The sequence below is a fragment of the Octodon degus genome, unplaced genomic scaffold (assembly GCF_000260255.1).
Source record: "Octodon degus isolate 3935 unplaced genomic scaffold, OctDeg1.0 scaffold00260, whole genome shotgun sequence".
In the NCBI taxonomy this organism is placed as follows: Eukaryota; Metazoa; Chordata; class Mammalia; order Rodentia; family Octodontidae; genus Octodon; species Octodon degus.
In genome coordinates, this window is record NW_004524836.1 from 1168567 (window position 1) to 1177086 (window position 8520).

The following is an 8520-nucleotide window of genomic DNA, read 5'->3' on the forward strand; positions in this document are numbered from 1 at the left end:
TAATACCAATGGCTGCTCAACTAAAAATAAGTGTTATGATGGGATGTGGTGTATAAAATCTAGTATTATTTTTGTACAGGCACCAAAAATAATATTGTAATTTTTGATTTGTAGGAAGTTTAGGGGACAGAGGAATCATCTAGACAATGAGTTTGAGTTAGGGGATGTTTATTCACTTGCACGTGTGCAGCACATAATGCCTGCATTCAGCCTCCGAGTTGGTACATGTAACTCACACCAGTTAACTCTTTCTGTCTCTCAAAGCTGCCATTGTGAAACTCTGTGAAATATACAGCAGTGCCTTTGCATTCACACCTGGAAATCTAGACCGGTGAGATTTTGAAGATAATTGCTTTTGCAGAATTAGCTCAATAAAAGTAAGATGTTTCTTCATGATTTATTCCATCAATTTTATAGGTAAGAAAAGCCAAGTTCAAATGACATACAAGGTGCAGAGTATGTCAAGATTCTAACCCAGATGTTTTGATTCTTGAGTGTGACGTTACATTTAGAAACAACACGGCATTGTGTTATTCTCCATGGGTATGGTGCAACTTCACCATGTAAGAAGTTCCCCAACACTACAGTTGTTCAAAAAAAGGCTAGAGAATATTTTAAAAATAATTGTGGTCGATGGACAACTGCTGTCAAAGTGCACCACCCAACTGAACAGAACCAGTGTGGCGCTGTGCGCGGGAGGCCCACTCGAGGATGGTTGCCAACAAAATGGAAAGGAGAAGTGGAGATAAAGAATGAAGCTGTGGTCAGCTGCTGGAGCTGCTGGTTTCCTGGGCCTTCTGTTGGTTCTCTTAGAGGACCTTTTCACGCTGGCCTTCCTGATGCACTCTGCTCTTCTCATTGTCAAAGGAGCCTGGGACCCCCATGTCCCTGGAAATGGCTATGGTTCACTCTGGGGAGCTCTGGTCCTTACGTTGAGCACTGCTTCCTGGCTCTGGAGAGGAGGATGGGGTACAGCTCAGTCTCCTGGAGAAGCTCATTTCTACATCGGCTTTCCTGATGAGAACTCAGCTACAGGGCGTTACCCTGGGATCCAGGCTCTCAGCTTGATTCTTTGCCCTTTACTGTGTGGACACATTTCCTGTACTTTCTTTCTACATTCTTCTTTGGGTGACTGTTTTAAAGTAATCTTATAAAATACATAACCTGTATTGTATTGTATTGTTCCCCTTTCAAAACCCCAAACTAGAACAGTAATACTACATAAAAAAATTAAACAGCAAGCCTAAACTTGGAGTAGGTGAGTATCTTTGAGTTCTTTCGGAGAGTGCATGGTTCTATGGGTAATTTGCAGCAAGAGCTGGTAGCTTTCTGTTGAGTGATCTAGGAATCCCCTTCCATACTTGTACTTTTGTCTTTAAGGGTGTAAGTACTAGAAAAGTTGCAATTTCAGAACTGGCTACCTTCATAATCTCATGAATAGGAAACTTGCTTTCAGCTCTGTAGGAATGGCTCAGGAACGGATGTTTCAAAATGCCTTCTTGCTGGTAAATTCACAGAGAATTAAAAATGCATTTGCGTTCTATCTCAAGTTCAATTACTTGATTATATGCAGTGATTATCTCATTTGTACTTTTTAATAAATATATAAGACTAACTATAAAATTGAAAATATTCCCTACTGATTTATAGCACTGCAGCAACTTATCCTGGTTATGTAAATGTTTTATAAGTTGTAAATTGTAAAGTAGTTATGCAAATGTTTTCAAAATTGTAAATTATAAATCATATTTGTTTCATTCACTTCTATGATAACATGCATAACTGGTTTGTACTAAGGCATGCTGGTATCTGTTTTCCCCAAATGTCATTAAAATAATTGCCCAAAGTCAATATATTCCTCATAAAACTAATGAGAATCAGTAGCCAATATGTGCCCTGTTCAAAGACACAAAAATAGATGTAACAAAGTGTATCTTGAACATCTTCCTGGGCTCGTTGCAGCCTTTTAAAGCAAACTGTTGTTAGACATGGCCTTTTAAGCCCTGCTGGTAAATCAATACCTTAACAATTTTATTTTCTGTCTTTCACTCCCAAAGTATTGAAGAGTTGTCCTTAAGAAAGGACTCTCGGAGAGGTGGTTCTTTTATTCTGCAGAGTGCTGCCAGGCCTTATTGATCTATTTTTTTAAGAGAAGGAATTGGACCTAAAAACTTTCAGTATAAGGCCTACACTTCATTTTCTATGCCCAGTGAAAAGGAACAAAATAGTATAAATGAAACTACAAACAATAACACTAAGACACCTTATTTCCTACATTGAATATAACCTCAACTTCTCTGTTGTTATTGCAGTGATACTATAGTTCTGAAAGGCAAAAGGATGATGAACATGAGTTTCGTTAGCAAGGAAGCAGTGAGAGAGAGAGAGAGAGAGAGAGAGAGAGAGAGAGAGAGAGAGAGAACATGAATATTATATAGAGCCTGAATTATATTTTCTGCCTTACTTCTGTTTGTAATCACAGGACAGCAACACTCAACTCTCAATATGTGACTGTGAATCTTTGGAAATAGATATCTTGCTCTGCTGCTTATTTTACATAGAAAATCAATGCTAACAACTTTATTTAAAAAAAACTTTATTTTCTAAGCACGCCTAATAATAAATATAATGATATTTCCTATTGACTGATCATCTTTTACATATTAAGAAAGTGCTCTCATTTTAACTTACACCTGCCCTAGAGCACTGTTATCCCCTTTTACTGGAGTTTTGATTTGACAAGTTATTGAGTTCACAAAGTAGAGTCTGATATTAACAAAAGTTTGTGTCCTTTCTTTTTTAATACCAGACTTTTAAAAGTGAGAAATTAAATTAGGTACCATGAATAACTCAATTTTACCTTTGAAGGCAGAATATTTTTGTCTTAAGGAGCATAACATAAGCTAGGGATGTATGTCAGTGGAAGAGTGTTTGCCTACCTTTTATGAAGGCCTCGGTCTGATCTTATGCACTGAAAACAGTGTAATTATTGTACAAGAATGTATGTTTGTTCAGGGAATTTAACTAAGAAATTAAAAGTTGTCTAGAATTTTGTCAAAATTATGCAATTTAAGAAATAGACTATGCTAAATAAAACTATAAATAGATTATTAGACAAGTTGTATGGAAATTTAATAGAATAGAAAACTAAATAAGCATTGCCAGATCCTTCACATTTGTTGGTAATGAAAAATATTTTCTACTTCAGCAATATGAGTTCTACTAGGGTCAGAAGCATGTACTCTAGGGAAGTTTCATCAGTAATAATAACAATGATAATACATAGTCCAGATGTCACTACAAGTGACATCTTATCTTTATGATTCCCCAAGATTAGATATTTTTAATTTGTCAACAATGTTAGAGATTATCTCTGGTAAAAAGAATGGTCCTAAAGATCAGTTGAAAGTCTTAGATGTATGCAAAATTGTAGAAATAGGATTTAAACATCTAACCCTTGGGCTGGGGAGACAGCTCGGTGGTCTAAGTGCCTACTTGGTAAGCACAAGCATCCAGGTTCGATCCCTGGAGAGCATGTGGAGCTGGCCTTGCTGGCCCCAAAATCAGGTGTGGTGGTGCACACCTGCGATCCCAGAGCTGGGGAGGCTGAGACAGGAGGATCACTATGAGTCTGAGCTGCATAGCAAGACCCTATAACAAAGAAGTAAATAAAAATTTTTAAAAATTAAAATGAAGAAGATCTAACCCTCATCATGGAATTGACTAAATCTATTTCTAAATAGAAATGTGTATGGTCATAATTTCAGCAACATTTGGGTTACATGATTCAGAATAACACTAGAAGCTAAAATAGTGTCACATATGCCTTGAGAAATGTTTAATTACTGTTATAACACCCAAGAAATTGCTCACGCATACATACAGGTTTGTGTGCTTCGTTCTTATCTGCTTATAAATATCACCATATATAATAGAATTTAGTATGAGACTTGATTTTACTCAAACCCTTGATGATAAAGAACTATGTCTTCATGCACCCTGACTATTGATGATGACTAATATTTATCAGAAAGCACCCACTAGTTGTAGGTGGCCAAACTGTGTCACATCAAATAAATACAAATGTTCTGTTCCCTGTACTATAGAATCATGAGCCCTACCTCACCTTGGGATATTTGGCACACCTCACTTATGGTTTTATACCCCCAGTCGGTATTGTTGGAAGTATGGAAAAGTGTTCTTCTATCATAGCTAAATTAGTTTTTGGATGTGCTTAAACTTGCAATATGTGATAGATATCTGTAGACATTGGTAGATTACCGCATTGCCTGATACTTCCATCTGTGTAAATCATGTAGTCAAGTCTCAGAATAGTCCAGAAAATTGTTATCTTCAGACAATCCAGGTCTGAAATTCAGAGTAAGTATTCCAAGATTTGGGAGCCATCCTCTCATCTTTTCTAGACTGGTGGTAGTGTTTCAAAAATGCTGACAATTGCATCTTCATGACAATCTGTTCAAAGTAGCTCTTCCAAGGTTCCCAAGAACATTGGTCATTGGGTCTAGAAAAATTCCATTGGCATTTTTTGTCTCATGGTAGAAGAGAAAAGGTGAGAAACCCTATAAATTCCTGTAATTGGATGTGGAGATAGACTAAAGATGGGACTAATCCCAGGCAGGGCGTTTCTGTGCTACACAAACTAAACTGTATGAACAATTTTACCACCACAAGGGTTAAACAGATTAACCTCACTTGACAGGAAATAATGTTTAGTGTGCTCTGGTACTACTTTTAAAAACTGAGATCCTGCCTAAGAGTCCTACTCTGGATGACATTTGAAAAAAGAATTAGTCTAGGCCATGTTCTTTATATCATGAAAGACGAATTTTCTTTGTTTTTATAAACCTCTAAAACATAATGACAAAAAATGTAATGACTCATTCCTAAAGGCAGATTTTACCTGAGCTATGCAATGGCCCAGAGAATATATCAGTTCTTAGTTGCTATTATTTTACACAGCTTATAGTAATAAATTCCATATCATGTAGGAAGGGAAGATTTGTGAAACACTTTTTATTTTATTTATTTTATTTATTTTTATTTTTTAATTTTTTAATTTTAATTTTATTTTTTTATTTTTTGACATCAGTTATTTTTATCTTAAAGAAAAAAAATAAAAACAATAATACAAAATCTCAAAACAAGATTTTAGGAGAGTAACAATGGTTAGTACATTGTGTATTGTTACTGCCAAAGTAGTTTCTCATACTATAAGATATAGGCAAGAAATAATAAATAAACAACATAGGTACAAACCTCTGTTTTTTTTAAAGTCAACAGAAAAGGGAATTATACTTTTTAAAGTTTCTAATACTAGGAGAAGATATCATACAATGTCTTTTAAATAAATTGTAAGTCAAAGATATAGTATAAATCTTAGAACAAAAAGATTAAGCAATATTCAGAAAATTAAAGGTTTCCAAACAATTGAACTCAGAAATAGTTTTCATGATAGCAAAGAAGTACTAGAGTAAAACATAAGATAAATACTGGAATGGCAAGTAAATGACCAGCACTTCTAACAGTTTGAGGATAGGATATCGCACAAAGTTCTAGTGTGTTGTGGACATGCATAATGACCTTGACAGTTACTGGTGGCTAGGCGTCACTTGTGGAACTGAGCTACAACTATTTCTTTGAAATCCACCCTGTAGGCTCAGGTGGAATTATGACTCATAGGGTGGAAGAGAAGTCCATTTGTAGGGTGTGCTGATGAAAATATTCTGCTGCTGAACACAAAGGAATAACTAAAAGACTACTATTGTATACCTCTTATTCTCCTCTGTTTGCCCTATTTGACAGGTTCTTTCCATTCTCATTCATGGGGCTGTGATCAATTTGCTCCCTCTCTAGAACCTCATTTAGTAGTCTGTGTAGGCTTGACTTTGTCATCATGAAATTCTTTAGTTGTTCTTTGTCATGAAAATATTTCACTTCTCCATTATATTTGAAAGATAGTTTTGCAGGATAGATCACTCTGGATTGGAATTTGTTTTCTTGCAAGACTTGAAGTACTTTGCTCCATGCTCTTCCTGACTTGATGGTTTGTGAAGAAAAATCTGCCATTATTCTGATGGGTTTTCCTTTAAATGTGATCTGTTCCTTTTCTTTAGTGGCTTTTAGTATACTGTTCCTATGCTGAATTTCTGGAATCTTGATTATTATGTGTCTGGGTGTGGTTTTCATTGGATTGATACTATTTGGAGTTCTATATGCTTCAGTTACAGGAATGTCAGATTGTTGCCCCATATTTGGGAAGTTTTCTGCCTATATTCTTTTTATATCGTTTGTATTGACTCCTTCCTTCACATTGATGCCTATTAGTCTCACATTGTTCATCTTTACATCGTCTTGCAGGTATTGAATTATTTTTTCCTGCATCCTAGTTGTTTTAAAGAGATCTTTTCTTACTTTTTCACTAGCCGCAATGGTGTCTTTCAGGTCAGAAAGTCTATTTTCACTTTCACACAAATGGTTTTGCCAGCTTGTGATTGAGGTTTTAATTTCCTGTATATCACTTTGAATCTGTTTCATAGATTCTATTTCTTTTCTAAATTGTTTATTCAGGGGTTCCATCATTTTTATATTCTCCTCTATTTTTTTTATCAGTGTATTCTTTAGAAGCACTTAGTACTTCTTTAATTATAGTTACCACTACATTTTTTATTTCCAAAATTATTTCTGATCTGATTTCTTCTATACCTTCCTGCAGTTGATTCTTTACTGTCAACGCTATTATTTCAGAGATATCTGGTGTGTGATTTCCAGTTTCCTCAGTGCTAGTGTCTTCTGCATCTGTACTGGGTGGACTCGGGGCCTGAGACTGCATTTTGTTCCTTCTCTTTGTCATTTTGTATACCACTGTCTTCTGACCTTTGGTGTAGAGCTTAGATAGAGTTATTACCTTAGCACCAGGTCCAGATCTATGAAGTTCAGATTCTTCCAGGTGGCTGTTGCTTGGATCTGGCTGCTGCGCTCCACTTCTTTCTGCTGCAGCCGTTAGAGTTGAACCCTTTGTGTCTCTCTGGGAAGATGTTCTGCTTCTGAATCAGCTGGGTGGGTCTTGCCTCTAGCCTCTTTTCAGGGAGTTCTGCTGAAGGGTTCCCTGCTGGGCCTGCAGCCTGGGTCAAATGAGGATCCGCCGGCCCGGGTTGTCTCACTCACTTGCCGGGCCTGCGCTCTGGGTCTATTCAGGACCCCGTGGCCTGGGTTGTCTCACTCACTCACCGGGCCTGCGCTCTGGGTCTGTTCAGGATCCCGCGGCATGGGTCATCTCACTCACTCACCGGGCCTGCGCTCTGGGTCTTGTGAAACATTTTTTAAATGGAAAAGTGTGTAGCTTTTCATTCTGCTGTTTGCATATACTCTTTGAGAGAGAATACTTCACTTTCAAGGTTACTCATGAATTTGTTTCATGAGTATATAGTATATCTATATGCATGAGTGCCGAAGTGTAGTGTAAAGAAGTTGGGGAATTAATGATAAAGTAGTTGAGGGTGAAACAGGCTCTAGGTTCAAACTGGAAGGCAAATTGTATATTTTTTTATACTTTTACCAGTAAAATTACAAGTTAACGAAAAAAAACAGTTGTTTTGAGGATTAAATAATCATAAGGCATTTAGTATAATGTCAAGTGACATTAAGATTGAATGTTTAAGGGCTGGCCAGATAGCTCAGCAGACTAAAGCACCTGCTTAGGCAGAGCACAGTGGCCAGGGTTCCAGTGTGTCATGCTGGCCCCACCCATAGGCCACACCGAGATGGAGATTGAGACTAGATGTGGTGGCATGTACCTGTGATCCCAGCACTTGGGAGGCTCAAAACAGGAGAATCACTATGAGTCTGATCTACACAGTAAGACCCTGAAGACTCTGTACCAGACACATAAAAAACACATGATGTTTATATTAAACTCGTATTCTAATTATCTAAGCAAATTTTGTAGAATACAAGTGTCTCTTAGTTTTTATTATATAAACTTGGGTTTTCTTTCTTTCTTTTTCTTTCATACAGGGTCTTACTATGCAGCTCGGACTCATACTGATCGTCTTGTCTCAGCCTCCCCATCGCTAGGATTCCAAGCATGCACCACCACACCCAGTCTGGTGGCCAGCACAGCTGCCCTTTCAGGGCCTGCATGGCATACGATACCTGGGATGCAACCCACATCCTTGAGCTTGCCAGGCTGGTGCTTAGACCACCAAGCAATCTCCACAGTCCTTATTTATTTTCTTGTAAGTGCAGCCAGCCAACTCATGTAATCATTATCAATTTTCTATGGTAATTTTTGGCATCTGATGGAAGAGAGAAACACAAAACAAAGATGACTAGATAAGGAATCCGAAGCCCTAGGTTTCCTTATTCTCTGTGTACTATTATGGACTACTAGACTGTTTTAGAATATTTTGCTGAAGAGACAGGAAAAGGAATATTGTGGGACTGTCCTGCTTCAAGGTTGTATATGGTGAGATTTTTGGACTTATGTGCAAACATGAGAAG